Here is a 15,983-nt window from a genome sequence, read left to right as displayed (position 1 = left end):
ATTTGATGACGAGCATGTTTTAATCCCGCGTTAACATCGTCGTCGTGTAATATGTGTCCATATGTTGTTCTTCAGATGCAGCGCAAAAGTTATCAGGTATTAAAATGTCCTACTTTTTAAGTGTTGAAATTACAGTGTTAACTTATGCAGTTTTCATTTCTGTGTAAAAGTAAGTTGGCCTGACGTAGAACAATATTCTACTTGCCAAACATGAAAAGAAAAATAAGGAGAAAAAGTGACAGATTTCATTGATCAATCAACCATCTTTATGAAAATCATACTTAAGTGGTTTTGAAAACATTTCGGACCAAACACAATAAGCCTTCTTGATATGGTGTTCTCTTTGGATACCAAAACTAAATGTTTGGTAAGCTTAATGAAAGATTCAACATAATATCGAAAGGGGAAGTGAACAAATAGGAAGTGCCAATTGATATTTTCAGTTTACCATTTGATCCCCATTTGGTTACATATTGATTTTTAAACTCACAAAATGATGATCATTAGGTTGCAATTCAAGTGTTCGATATTCCATTTGGGAAATATTTGTTTTTATAATTCATTTCCGAGCCCTAGCTGGGTTGCTATGTTATTCATCTATCTCATAAATGGCACTGTACAGTGGTACCTCAAGAAGCATCAAAACCCTTCACACATCTTCTTCTTCTATTTTGGTTTCCTGAAAGGGTAAACTATGGAGCCACTCTTACCAGTCTTGCACCATTGTGGGGGTGGGGGGGGACCCCGGTTTGCAAATTCAACAATGACTATAACGCGGACAGCAAAGTTGCTGACTATCACAGTTAGATTCGTCCAACATGGCAACATAAAGAAACTTGTACTCAAAGCCGAAGCCAAAGTGAATTAGTCAGGTCACATGTACAGAGTCTATGTATGCTAAGTTCTTCAATACCACCCTCATTACCTTTTTTTTGGGGGGGGGGAAACATTACATCCTGTAGTTATGATTGTTAATGGGTTTTTTTTTGCTTTTTGTTTTTTTTACTGTTTTTATCCGGTTGTTTCCTTTTGTTAAGAACTATGCTAGAAATGAACATGCTAAAAAGTGAATTAATTGATCACTGATGTTGGATTGAACCATTAAAGTAATTAATTCCACACAATTTCTTGTATTTTTGAATAGCTAAGAACTAATATCCCAAATTGCTATTAAAGCTTCTCCCTGTTTTGTCTCTTTTGTTAATGATCTGAATATATACCACATGTGCAAACTGTCATTGTAATTGCCCGAATGCTTTGGTTGACAAAAAGGGCCTCCCTTAGCTTATTTGATGTTCCAGTCTATCAGCTTAGTGGCAATATCTGTAAACCACAAATTTATAAGGATGCCAAGAAAAGCTTATGCAAATACTACCTGATCCTTATCTCTCTGATTATTCTGTTTGTAAACAATTTGATTGGGCAGAGTGATAAAGTTTATAAACAGTTCACTACAAGAACAAAGAGAATTTATTTTCTGTGCTGAAACAATTTGGCAACATAGACATTTCCTGGGAATTGTCTTTTGATTGTAAACATTTGGACCTAGTAGTAAATGGGTACAACTATCCTGTCCATGATATCAATAATTTACATGCCAAGGTCTTGTTTGTTAAATGATTGTAGAAATGATAATGTGGGACTTGAAAAGCAGTTTGCATCATGAGTTAGTTTGATCCAAATTTGCTTTTCTAAACACTTTCATAGTATTTTCTTTTGGCCCAGTAAATTTGCATTGAACTTGGTTCTATGGCCGTACCAAGTATGTATATAAAATGAATAAGTAAATTAACTTCCAAGCAGACATTGCTCTGCTTTTATAGGGTTATTTTATATGGTTACTTGTCATTTAGCCTCTGAAGAAGGTCCTGCTAGGATCGAAACGTCAGGCCAACTTACTTTTCCACATTCTCCTACACAGGCTCTCTAGTGGATAAGCAGTTTGCTAACAGTTTTAGTTTATTTTTGCTTTTATAGAACAATCTGAACAGGAATATATGCCAGTATTAGAATGATAAATAGTATGCTGTACTCTGTATGAACTGTAAACCTTAATATATAGCTAGAATGATAACACATTGTTATGTTGAACCATGTATGAACTGTAAACCTTAATATGTCTAGAATGGTACACATTATGTTGAACCACATATGAACTGTAAACCTTATAATCACTGTATATCTAGAAAGATACACATTGTTATGTTGAACCATTACGTATGAACTGTAAACCTTTATGTATAGGGTTTGATAGCTGACACACATGCCTAAGTATAGTAGCAAGTCTGGAAAGCCATGTTTTTGTTTATACCAGGTGCAATTTGTAATCAAAGTTTTGGGTGTTTGATTCTTAGCTTTAAAACAGAAGTTCATAATTTGAAGATTGTACTAAGTTAGAGCTTTTGTCAAAACCAAATAGCGAACTTAATGTTTAATGATGTTTATATGATATAGAACTCTTGATATCATAACTAAAGCAACTATCATCAGAGGTCAGTTAAGTGTATATCTTTTTAATTCATTAGTTAAACTAGCAGTGATTTACAGGGTATAATTTGATATTAAAATAAATGATTTCTGGGCAAGAAAGTGGGTACATTTGACAACATTTTAATGAAGTTTATTTATGTATTACATATTTGTAAGTATTTTGCTAAGTAGTGCAATGCTCAAAGTTGGTGACAGCATAGGAAATGTAGAGAAGGTGGGTGATAGGAGATTTGAGGACTATCAAAGTTGTTTTGTTATTAAGTTGTTTTGTTATGAATGCAAGGTTAGGGTGAGGGAGCAACAGCAACTTGAAGCACCCTTAGAGATGCCAGTATCATAAAGCATCAACATTTATCACTGGAAAAGCAATGGCAACATTTTTATGTGTCACTTAGCAACAGGTGTTTATAGTAGGTGAAAAGTTCCTGTAGATTTTCAGACAACTTTCCAACCCACGAGTTTAAACTTTAACATGGAATACGTTGCTACTAGGAAACCATCCACCCGATATTCCACGACACAATGAACGTAGAGGAAACTAACGTCAGCAGTACTTCCTTGTGGCACACACTAACTAGACTGTTTCAATGTTAAATAATTGCCTGCTTTTCTTGCTTACAGTAAAGCTTTTCAAGGGAACAGACACAGAGTTCATACCCAATGTGGGGGATAGGTCAGCCAAGTGGTATGCAAAATGCATTGTAATCAAATGGAAGTCTGTGTGGGTAAAATATTAGCTTTACTAAGAAGATGAGACAGATTTATGGGTGCTGCACTTAGATATTAACTTACTGAGAAAACAGAGTGGTTGTTGAAAATTGTACAAATGCATTAGAATTATCAAATTTTTAACATTAATGGTGTCACTGTTCCTCTCTTCCCTGGGGCTATGTCCTCCCCCCCCCATCCCCCCATCCCTTTCTACCCAATCATTTTCAAATTTTTACTTGTGTTTCTAGTTTGTTATGAAATGAAATTCTGTGTGGGTAAAATATTACTGTAGCTTTAATAAGATGATGAGACAGATTAATGGGAGCTGCACTTTGTTATTAACTTACTGAGAAAACAGTGAGGGTTACATCCTCCCCCCATGCCCCCCCCCCATCCCTCTCTACCCAATCCCTTTCAATTTTTTACTTGTGTTGCTAGTTTGCAAATGATATTAAGTGATTATACCGGTGCTGCGGCCGAGTGGATAAAGGCGGTGGCAATTGAAGCAATGAGGCTTAGCAATTGGGAGTTCCGGGTTCGAGACCCGGCCGGGTCATAGTAAGGTGGGTTTTTCATCCATCTATGGTGCATGGTCAGAATGAAATTCTTGTTCAAGCCGTGCAGGTTAATTGGAGGGGGGTGGGGGAACAGACAATCGATAGCAATTTCAATTAGCGAATGAAATGGAAGACAAGCAGCACAAAAATTTGGAAGTTTTAAATGAGTGAAGGAAACTACTTAGAAAAAAATAATGGGAGGTTGCCCCAGACCTGGCAAACCCACCCTGCCGGGATGTACCCCTATGCTAAGAAAATATAAAATTAAAAAAGAGTTCCATCTACAGTTTTCCCATCTGAAATGACTTTCTCAATTGAAAAGATTGCAAATTTGAGTTAAAATGTTGAATTGGAAGCCACCCGGTGTTTAAGTTGTAACCCATATAAGCACTTGTGGGTTACTCCCACATTTGTGGTCTCTTCAGCGTCGTAAAAATAACTGCTGATTATGATTATTATTAACACTATTTTTCCTCTACCGTAGTATGTTACTGTATCTCCATGACCTTCTTATAAATAGAACAGTAATATTTCTAAGTTTGGTAATAAAGAGACATTCTCAGCTATATATAACAAAGCTGATACCTATAGATAGACAAATTAGTTGTGAAAATGCTTGTTAAGTTGCAAATTGCTTCACTGTTCAAGGTAATGTATAGCTTGTGCAAGCTGATAATGAGTTTAGCTACAGCCTGTACAGTGAATATATGAGCTAATTAACACACACTACGTAGCTTGTATTGTATCAACGGTCTTTACAACTAATTGATACTGCATTAGTCATTTATTATGCAAATGATTAGACAATCAGCATACATTCCCAAGGAATGTTTGCAATTTAGCTCAAATGTTGAACTTGTGTCTCTTCCGTTCAAGGTTCTGTGTAAATACCAAAACTGTTTCACATCTTACGTTTTTGTTGCAAAATGTGGCCTAAATTTTATGGTTTTGGTATGAGATACTGTACCTCACATATGACAATAAATTATTCCCTGACACCTTTCCATTTGTTAATACACAGCAAGCTTGTCTCTCTTTTATGATCCTAGAGCACTAAGAGGACCAAATTAACCACGATTGATTTTGCAGCCTATGTAAAAAAAGTCCATTTCATGTTAAAATGTTAAATTTCAGTGCAAATGTCTCAGAGCATAATACACCTAGTCATTAGATATGCTGTACTGTATACTTAGAAACTCTCAATTATTTTTAACCCCTTTTTGTCTAAAGACTTCAAGATATTGTTTCTTTCAAAGCATATCCCAACACATAACCAATTTTCATATATTTACAGGGAAGTTTTCAAATTGTATGTTGCATTTTCCAAGGCTAAGAATTATTTTCTCATTGATAGTAGAACTGGTGTAGAAAACTGCTATACATCTTTACGCTTGTATAGCAGCATCTTGACCATTTTGTATACAGCATTTTGCGATGCGATACCGTACAAATTACTCCTTACATTGCTTTCACATCAGAAATCCGGACCTATCAGTATATATGATTCTGGACGTTGTTGTTGAAGTAAACATGATTATGTTAATTAATTTGGGTCAAATAAAAGTTCAACACAATTTAGTACTGTACTTTGCACAAATATTACTATCGCACAAAACAAACAAGAGTTATATAGTGGGTGATTATGTAACACCTTTGAACAGACTATTTTCTCAAATATGAATTTGTCGCATTGATTCCGTCAAGCTTTTTCAAAGATGACTGACATATCCAAAGTAACTTTATATACATTAAGAACTAGAAGTACTGAATACCATAACTCAAGACCTTCTTTGCAAAAACAGATGATGGAAAAGCTGGGATGGTTTAAAATGAAGGGGATAAAAAAACATTTACGAATGATGAAAGGAACCATTTAATATTTTAAATATATATCACAGTTTTGAGATTTTTTAATACTAGTAGCAGTATTGTGTGGTATAAATCATGTTACGGTTATGATATTTGATATCTCCAGTTCTTGACCGTATGCTTTTGTACAATTGAATTCTGATTAATCAGCCAATTCTGAAGAAATTCATAAAATATTTTGCCATGTTTTTCTTTGCTCTGGGCACAGTTTAATGTTGCTTTCTTTATGCTTTTATTCCTCTCCCTCTTTTCCTTCCAATCCTAGAATATTTTGCTCTATCACCGCCTCCTCCTGCACAGTCAAAAGCCCCAATCTCTCCCTTTGTGCGTTCATTACCAGCTGATGAAGATGAGTCATCGCCTGCTTCATTCCTCCTTGCCGTTGAGATGGTGAACTCACCGCTGCAGTGTCTTCATCGTCATGTATATAGATGCTCATTAAGCCATTCAATAAACCGCAATACATGTACGAGGAGGAGGTTGTTGCTGCCGTGTGTTTGAATCCTCTGCTGCTGCTGTGCTATATAGATGAGTAAGGTACACCCAGCATGAATCACCGTCCTTGCAGTATCGTGTCATTCTTCAACCTGATAATGATGTTCTTCAGCGGGTCAAAAAAAATTGGCGCAATTTATGGAAGGATTGTTTGGGAGCGTTACCTGACGTTGACGGCTGGCTGGTTTCTTGAGGTGATTATCAAGTTTGACGCATCGGATCAGGAGGAATTAAACCGAGATAAACTAGCGATCATTCGTAGACGAATAGATATGGCAGACAGGGGCAAAGGTCAGGTCATAAAACTGAAATGTCATCAGCAATTCTGACAACAAAGAGATGCCCGACAGGGACTAAATCCCCTCATCCCCTCCTTTTAGAACCCCCGTCCCCTACCATCACAATATATTGTTGTTCTGTTGGTTTGACATATAGAATCACGTTATGGCAAACAAAGCCTTTCAAAGAAAAAAAAGGTGTTGAACACAAATTTTAACAAAATAGAATTGCTTGCAGAGTATCTATGTTACGTATCATTAAAATATTTGCTCCAGTTTTTCAGTGTTGCATAAGAAGGAAAATCCAAAGATCTGTTACCACTATCTATGATGCATAAACTAATATTTCTTAGCTTCTTGGGAGAGCAGCTCATCAGTATTACAATTTTTGCAGATTAATGATAATTAACTTAATTAGTTGAGATCATGGCCCAGTCTTCCTAAAAAAAGAAAATAATCCTTTTCCTTATTTCAACCCAAGAGAATTGAGAAGTACAGTAGGTGTCATTAGTCGCCCACAGTTTCAGCAGTGAATGTATATTAATCTCCGTCATGGGAGATTGGGAGGATGATATTTGCAAAATACATCATCGTCTGATCTGTTTCTAAGAATTTCACACTGGTGAAGTAATCTTCCCACTTTCCATTAATTAATTATCAAGCTACCCCCCATCCCATTAACCATCTACTGTAAGTACATAAAATTCCGAGAAATATTCACAATCATCATTATATACATAGAAGTTAAAGCAAACATGTTTCTCGTTTAAGTATGCTCCTGTTGTTATATAAGCTGTTACAAGATCAAACTTGGCTACGAGTGTAGCTAAGAATGTGGCTTGGTTGCTATTATGAAGAGGTGTTCTTTGGCCTCACTAGACATTAAATTCTTACTAAGTAGTTTTAAGTAATGCTGTAAGTGTAATAATAGTAGTGTTAAGTAAGTGTAATAATTGATGCGCAATATATCATTTCTTTTATTACCTTTCATAAAGTTCATAAGATAAAATACATAGTGGAGGGGAAGGCTAAGGCCATGGTTGGTATGGGGGGGGGGGGGGTACAGTAGGAAATGCACCCGACAGGGATTTTGGGTGAGTGGATGTGCAATCACTCTACAAGCTATAAATTGAATATTCCTGTTATTTGTATTATTTATTGAATTAAATACAGGTTCCCACAGGTCTCCTAGTAGGTTAATGTTTGAACTTTTAATTCTTCAAATAATATCAGAATGTACTGAGAAATTTCTACTGTTGGTCCAAGCTGCTCCTAACTTTCATTTTAGCCGTTCCACTGTGGAGATCTCTACAGTACTACCGAAATAAATGAATGGGTAAGATATATTGAACAAGACATTATTCAGGAACCCAAGGAACTCTATGATGATGCTGATTTATCATATTTTTGACACCACAGTTGTAGTCTGAAGTCACATATTCCTTTATTTTTTTCTGCCATTTAATTTACACCATAGATATCAATGAAGAATAAACTGTAATATATATATATCAAAATACTGCTAGGTTAATTATGAACAATAACTATATATGTTTATGTATGCATGAAACAAGTCTGGTCAATTTGAGTATGTATATCCTCTGCACTTTATGAAAATATCAGATAAAGATTAATAAATATGACTAATACCGGCGCTATATTCTTTGGCAATTAAGTTCTCAGCTTGTAACTGTACAGCACACTGTTTATCATACTGTATAACTAGTTTTACCAACAGATTCAATTTTAAGCTCATAATATGGTACCCAGAGCTACAGTATGTTTACTACTCATGATATTCAAGTAGAACTAGTTAGTGCCTGCTGAGACCTGAAGCACTCTGTGCAAAAAGATGGCTTGGTAAAAATGCAGCCCTACCTTTCTTAAGCTCTAGTCTTTTGTAAATTTCAACTCCTTGAGGACAATCCAATGATATAATCATTGATTGACTCAACAACAATGTGCTGCTTATACCTATCACTTGGTCTATTTTACAAACCCATTCACCCATTTCCCTTTATTTTCCATCTTAAAAGTCATGATTACTTTTTGACCTTTAAGTGTTTATACTCAAAAGTAGAGACTTGAGTTCTGTTTCCATATTTGGCTGTTACCAAGAGGAGCTCTGGTTTGGAATACACTGTTGTGCAGTTTCCTTGCCAGAGGGGTCCTTTCAACAACCCTGTCTGGCATACTCTACATACTTGTGAAGGTAGCCCCAACCTGGGGTTTTCATTTTTAAAAACTTTAATCTCACAATTTATTATCTAGCAATTTAAGATCTTTAGATTTGACCTGATTGAAAGCTTCTGTACCTTAAGTAGTGATGTGGTTTATGATAAGTTAAGAAGGTATCTTTTAGCCAAAGAGAAAATAAATGCTAGTTATACCATGGGATCTATAATTCTCAGAATGGGATCTGTAATTCTCTTCCAGAAAGTTTTAAATACATGTGGCTTTTTGTAAGGATGATATATTCAGAGGTGGTAAAACAATGCATAGTAGGATACCCTGTTTTTAGCACACGTATATGAAAACTATGCTCTATGCATCAGTACAGGTATATATTGCACTAGTTAGAAAACAGGAATTTTAACACATTGAAACTAGTTGCTTGTTGGTTTCAAAAGTAGTGTCCTACAGGCACTGATCCTCCAAATTATTCTCAGCCATTTTGGAATCATTAAAAAGTAGACAAATGTTGTATCACAGTGTGGATAACTTCATTTAGAGATTACTGACTGTATTAAAATGCTTGTTGAAGTTTGAAGGAAGGTGACCACTAACTGACTATCTAGCATATTGGGTGAAATTCCAGATGTGCTTTTGAAGTCTGTCTCACGATGGTTGTAAATTCACAAACACACAGTGTTATGAAAACCATACCCAAATAAACACTACTTCGAAGTTGTTGATTTATGTTACCTAAAAATTGTTTTCCCCTAATACCCTAATATATTTGCCATTTTAGGCTAGCAATGTGGGATCGCCGACGAACAGTCCCTTAGCATTAACTCTCAATTCGTCGTGGAAACGATCATGAATAATTGTTACTGGCAACTGGCATATAAATAATCTGTTGCTATGAGAAACCAATTTAGAGCTCATTTAAAAAGCTTTTACTTGCCAGTTAGCATTTTCAAATGTTACCAAAATAGTTGAGCAAAATCCCTAAAATCCTTTGATTGGTTGTTTGAGAAAATCCTAGATCTGCTGTATCTATAGGAGTTTGCTAACTTCTTCTTTTTTTCCTTTTCTTCAGTTTTGTTGTATGATAAATTATACAACTATTGGCATATATTGCTTAAATACTGCAGTCTGTTAGATTTTGCCATGCCCAGGTCCTTGTGTTGTGAAAAATGCAGCCCATTTTAGAAGGTAGCCTTTCATTAATGACTACGGAATTATTCAACAGCATGGATTGGAAGTGAAAAATAAATCAAGAAATTTGAGAAAAAATTTTATAAACTTTTTTTTAGTTTATGTTAAAAGTTTGTTCTTTTTGGAGAGGAGACCTAAGGTGATAAGGAGGTGCTGGGCAAGTGTAACCCAGAATATGCACAGTGTGTCTGAATTTACCTTATTCTCATTCGTATACTCTTGTAACATAATTTAACAACTTTTCACAGGGAGTGTGCAGTGCGGTACGATAGCTTCCAAAATACACACTTATTGCCAGAAGTTCTCTAGAAAGAGCTAAAAGCACACCACTTGCTCAGTTCAACCATGGAGCTATAAACATCTGTTTATAGCTCCATGGTTCAACAATCAACACAACTTTGGGCCAAAACTCTCCCACCTCCCCCTATAATGTTGGTACTCCATTTCAAGTATTCCATATTAGACTGTATGTCTGTATTCAAACTGTATACCACCTTTTTTGTTGTACAAAGAATGATATGTCATGCTTAGGATTTGGTTGTCAGCATCTTTCTGTCATTCAAAACCACATGAAGTGAATGGTACATTAATACTGAAAACATAAGTTCGACAAATCTTACAGTAAATTATGTAATGATTGCAACTTTGCATTATAATTTACTGTTTATGCAGTCAATATGTGGCATGGATATTCACAGTGGTACCAGGTATAGCCCAATATATGAATTTGACTGCAGTATATGCTTTCCACCTGGAATTACAAGGGACTACATAAAGAGAAGCGAAAGAAAAACTGGTTTAACATCGTCATGCAGCCATCGAGTGAAGTTAACGTACCTAGTGAAATACATGGAATAACTACTGTAGTACATACCTGTACTATCGCCATCTTGTGAAGAAGAAGGGTGATATGATATATTGTACATGATAGGCATTATGGTAGTAATCTCATCACTATTACGTGATATTCAATTACACTGTACTAAAACACAATGCCTTAGACTGCCGCCACAGGGGTAACACAATCAAACTTCATATCGTCATTATATTGTTATATCTAATTAAAAATTATTTTTTTATTAACAGTTTATGCTGAAAAGACCCCATAATTGCCAGTTGTCATCCCCCCCCCCCCTATCCCACAAGCCCTGAGTTGGGAAACAGCCAACACATTTCCTTCCAATTTAAATCTTGATGGTTTGACAAAAACTGCAGTGACGGAGGTATATACACTATTACGACACTGTAATCAATAGAATGAAAGGACTCTCATACATGTTCATGAATATTCATGTTACCACTTTTGACCTAAAATAACCCTTTTCTTTTTCACCTGAGTTGATAAAAGTGGCCAAAGTCAGCTTTTGTCCACTAAAGTTTACAATGCACTCAGTCAGTATTCTTTATCTTTCTTCAATCTAGGGGGGGGCCTCTTACATATTGACCATGGTGTGTGTATAGTGCATTATTCTGAGGACAGGGTCAGGGTGGATTTGAATGGGTTGTTTTTGAACATCTCATCACTTCAAGATCTAGACCTTGGAAAGAGTTAAATGTTGTTTCTGTTTGGGGGGTACAGTAAAAGCTCTGCAAACAGCTTTGAACTTTTATGATACTTTGAACAAATACATTGGGTAAAGCCTGCAGGGGTGTTAACCCGGCCACACAAAGTTTAATACCTGTTAAAAAACAACAAACTGTCCACGGTAGATCTATTTGTGTGGAGGATTAAATGGATGAATTTCCAATTTCTTCAAGACAAGAGAGAGACCTCTTCTTAAATAGTTAATGTTTTTCTTCTACTTAAGGTATTAATTAATCAAAATGAGACTGCAATTGACCAAACTACTGTACGAGACCCTCAGACATTTTTCGTCAAGTTGAATGTTAATTAGTGAACGAGTAATTACAAATTTCAGTTTCATTAGATTTTCATGATTTTTTGCCCAGTACTAATTACTATTTAGTGATGATTATTATAATAATACAACATTTAACATACATAGATCTATCTACTTCTTGATCAATCATGAAAGTTTGAAAAATTCAATATTTTCCCTTCGAGTTCATTACTTCCAATGAAACTTTAGCTAGTCAAGGGTGGCACACTAATGAACCACAGGAATGTATGTATATGCACACACAAACACGGTACAATTTTAAGGGAATTAAGTACAGTTTACTGATGAGCAGCTGAAATTTTATCGAGATCAATTCAATAAGATTGCACATCAAACTCTCTCTGTAGGTACTACTTGAAAGAACAAACTTGTCTACACTTTGTATTAGTACTGTTACATCAGACTACACTTGACTTCACTACTTCACATTGAGATGTTAGATGTAACTGCATATATATGTACCTAAAAATAGTAGATCAGTTCAAGTAAGCCTGACTTCTGAATAGAGCTACACTTCTAGGTATGTCGTAAGAGATTCCTGTGGATGATCATTGCTGTATCCATCAATGTTTACAAGTCACTGGGCCTAGCAATATATACTTATAAACACATCCCCTCTCCCAACCTTCCCCAGAATAATTAAAAGGAATAACATTCATGCACACTCCCTCCCCCTCCCCACATGTATACTCTTATGCAACCTAGAATTAACCATATATTAGACATATGACAACCCCCCCCCCCCTTCATAAAGGTCACTCTATTGGAATTGACCACAACTACTTTATGCTACACTAGGGAAACCAAATATGAGTGACCTACAGATTTTGGAAAGTTCAACAACTTTAATGGTCATCCATATCGGCAGTGAAATTTTGATACGCAATTACTTTCCTGTTCCCTGATTACAACTTATTTTTTCAACTAGATCCAATACCATCACACGAAGCTCTCAGACAGACTTTGAAGAGAGCAAAATCAGACAGTCAAATATTTCTGTGAAGACCATTATGCTGTTAAAGTTTGCAGCAAAATGAGTAAAAAACACTGATAATTATCAAATGTGACCATTAGCCTATTTTATTACTACATTTCTAGCATATTTGAGAGCTTATGTCATTCATGTTGAAATTTGGAAGCCCATTACATATAATTAACTATGTACAGAAAGTTAAAAATAAGAGGTGCAGAGAGCAAGCATGTCTCCAATATACTTCACTAAATTATGGGGGAATAAACTTATTCTGATGCAACTCGGAGGCCTTTCCATCTTGACTTCCCTGTGTATGATTTCCCTCTAGATACATACTTTGAAAAACATTCTTCATCTCAAAAATTAAAAACAGTAAAGAAAGAGTCTAGTATTTGCGTCTTAGAGCAGCTTTATCGGCACTCTTCATTTTTGCCCCTGCTGGAGCAGGTTGACTGCAAAAGCTTTTGTTGGGATTGGCACAGGTGCATGACTCATGCAAAATCAATACTTGTATTATTCCAAGAGAGGGAAGGAGCGTAGGAGAAGGTGGAACGTAAATAACGTAAGTACCGTAGCTACTTAGCCATTCTTTGGAATGATGTTGTACCTTATAAAAAAAAAGGTACAATCTACATACAGTAATGTGGGTATTATTCTTTTGTAACACCCCCACCCTGCCTCTCTTGTTCTTCCCACTCCCCCCAACCCTTTCCCTACCCCAAAAAAATGTTGACAAGTACTATCGAATTATGATATTTCGAGCAATATAGTCATATATTATTTTACTGAATTGAATACTGCTCAAGAGTGGTCTACTGGTGGTAATTTTAACAATAAAGGATATTTTCTGCCTGCATGACCTAAGATTTGCACACTCAAGTAACTATTTCCTTCAACATTCTTAACCTTTTATGTTTCTATGTTACATGAGAATTCAAACTATACAGTCATACCTTTATTTCTTGTATGGTGTGTTTGTGGGAGAGAGGAGGGGGGTGAATATGGAGGGTAGATAAGGTCAGAAATGTTATAATGATGAAATACAGAAATTTGTAAAAGGAGTGGTATACTACAGTGTCTTTTGGTACGAATAATTGATTCAGATTAGTTACAAACGAGGAAAAAAAATATTGAATAGATTTTGACAGGTTGTTCAGGTTGAGGATTTATAAGGACAATGCTTGAATAAATTAATTGCTGAGCCATACTTGGGGAATTGATGATCATTTTTGCCATTTATAAAGTAACAAACAAGGCAATACTACACAAGTTGTCAAATTCTGCAGTTTGATCAGATCTACTAAAGAGGAAGCTGGTGGACCGTAAGGGCCATCATTCTTGGCCCCTGATTAAAACATGCACAAAAATTGCTGGAAGTTCTAAAAAATACTTATCAAGAGGCTGTGATCCTCCACTCCAAGTCTAGAAAAAAGCTGAGAGTTATTACATTGCAAGTAACAACATGCATTTGACAGAGGAGCAGGGGTGCGGGAGGGTGTATGGGGGGCAGGATGTTCAAAAAAAAATCATAGCCATTACCATTTTATTGAATACTTGACCTTGAGAAGTGGATTATGCAATGTTTGTGATGTTATTCATTAATTGCTTTAATTCTTCTGAATAAAATGAGGTAAACTAATGTTTCAGGCATACCGAACACCTACTTTTCAACAATGTATTGACTCATATAAACTAAATAAATTAAAAGGATGTTTTTTACAGAGCCCAAATGAGACAAGAAACTTCACCAATGTCTAACCCATAATGGGCATGGAGGATCATGCGGCCCACTCTACAAAACCTTTAATTCCCTTACTAACCACGATAAAAATGAATGATATCAGATAAATGCCTCTATTTCTAAACCATATATAGGTTTCTAAAACACATGTAGGTGGGAAAAATTCCTATGAACGAAGTGTTGACTGTGCCACTGAACTACACACAGTTTGTAGTGTGGTGCAGTAAAGCTGAAATAAAAAATTTTCAGGTAATATTCCAGATATTGGGACTGGAAGTATCTATATCATGGTATTTTTGCCAGTTTCACAAACAATATGTATACTTTCCCAGCAGAAGTAGCAATAATAATTAGACTTATCTATATCACATATATTATCGCTTTGTTGCTTAACCAGTGATGTAGTTAATATGTTCTTCTGTATTACAGCTCAACATGAACAGTCTAATAGTAATAGCCTAGCCTTTTTTCCTTCACCCTCGATCTTCTTGTGCTGTCCATAAATAGGCAACTATTCGTGATTCCCCGCATACCATCAAGATAGAAAAAAACATAATTATTTTAATATCGAGCAGATGACAAAGAAAGTATCATATGATCGCTGCAATTCCCTCGGTACGAAGGGAAACCCTCTAAGCTAAACAAAGAAATTCCTTTGTCAAAACGGCCGCCCAGGGAGCACCCACAAAAATGTCGCGAAACTAGTAGACAATGAACTTAAATCCAACAAAAGCAACATTTTCAGTACTTTAATAGCTAAAATTTTTAAATTTTACTCACCTAGTTCGATCAAAGATCTACGAAGCAATACGAAAGGTTTTCCTCTTCCTTGGCAAGGTAATTCTTTGCCCGCTTACACGTAAAACCCAACGTAAATGGAGAATTCAAGGCTATCCTTGAAACCGGTATTCGGTAGGCTTTGAACTTCGTACACCGTGGCATGTAAACAATAACACAAAGCAAAGTTATCGGCGAAGAAGGCCAGGCCTGATGGCAGCGTGGAATAAGCTTTGCCTAATTTACATAAGAACTGGATCGTTACATTAGTTATTGGGGGTACGTGGAATTACCGTTGCCCTAAATAACCGTTACTCTCAACTTTGTTTGGAGTAAATCACGAGACAGTCATCAACCTTCAAGAACGTAATATTTAAATAAAAATAACTAAACGAATCAATTTCACGTCTACAATTTTTTGCTGTTAGCTTTTTTTTAAATAACATTAGCCCTTTCATACGCAATCGAGAACAGCGTTCCAGGAAAAGGCTGGTTCACACTTAATCCTTAACGTCATGAGTAGGTGGGCAGAAAATCGTGTCTAGTATTATGCTTTTATAACACGGTACGTTATGTGATCAATTTCCTATTCTATGATGATTGTCATCAACCGATTGATTTTTCTATGAAATTGCAAAACGCAGATATAGCGAATTCCGTAATTTATGAGAAAATTCGATGATGGGGCTTGAATGAAGTCGTTTCTTACCAAACCAAAGAACACAAATGACACGTTATCATAGCTAGTGTAAGTTACAAACAGCACAAAATAATCAGCTTTGCCATACCACGGTACTTTTGGCTGATCCA

The 15,983-nt window shown here is 35.8% G+C and overlaps 2 protein-coding genes across 2 annotated transcripts in view; one reads left to right on the top strand and one right to left on the bottom strand.

Annotated features, from left to right (window-relative positions):
* LOC139975951 (Parkinson disease protein 7-like) overlaps positions 1–15,169 on the top strand; it is an 87,942-nt gene extending 72,773 nt beyond the window's left edge. The window contains exon 7 of the mRNA XM_071984258.1: positions 5,893–15,169. The gene's annotated coding sequence lies outside the window, so the exon portion shown is untranslated. The remainder of the gene's footprint in view (positions 1–5,892) is intronic.
* The window catches only part of LOC139975950 (protein gustavus-like), a 40,805-nt gene extending 25,252 nt beyond the window's left edge, over positions 1–15,553 (bottom strand). Inside the window, exon 1 of the mRNA XM_071984257.1 lies at positions 15,177–15,553. The gene's annotated coding sequence lies outside the window, so the exon portion shown is untranslated. The remainder of the gene's footprint in view (positions 1–15,176) is intronic.
* Positions 15,554–15,983: the final 430 nt, after the last annotated feature.

This window comes from Apostichopus japonicus, chromosome 11, assembly GCF_037975245.1.
Source record: "Apostichopus japonicus isolate 1M-3 chromosome 11, ASM3797524v1, whole genome shotgun sequence".
NCBI classification, from domain to species: Eukaryota; Metazoa; Echinodermata; class Holothuroidea; order Aspidochirotida; family Stichopodidae; genus Apostichopus; species Apostichopus japonicus.
Note: the sequence above shows the minus strand (reverse complement) of the source record. Positions and strands in the feature narration are given on the sequence as shown.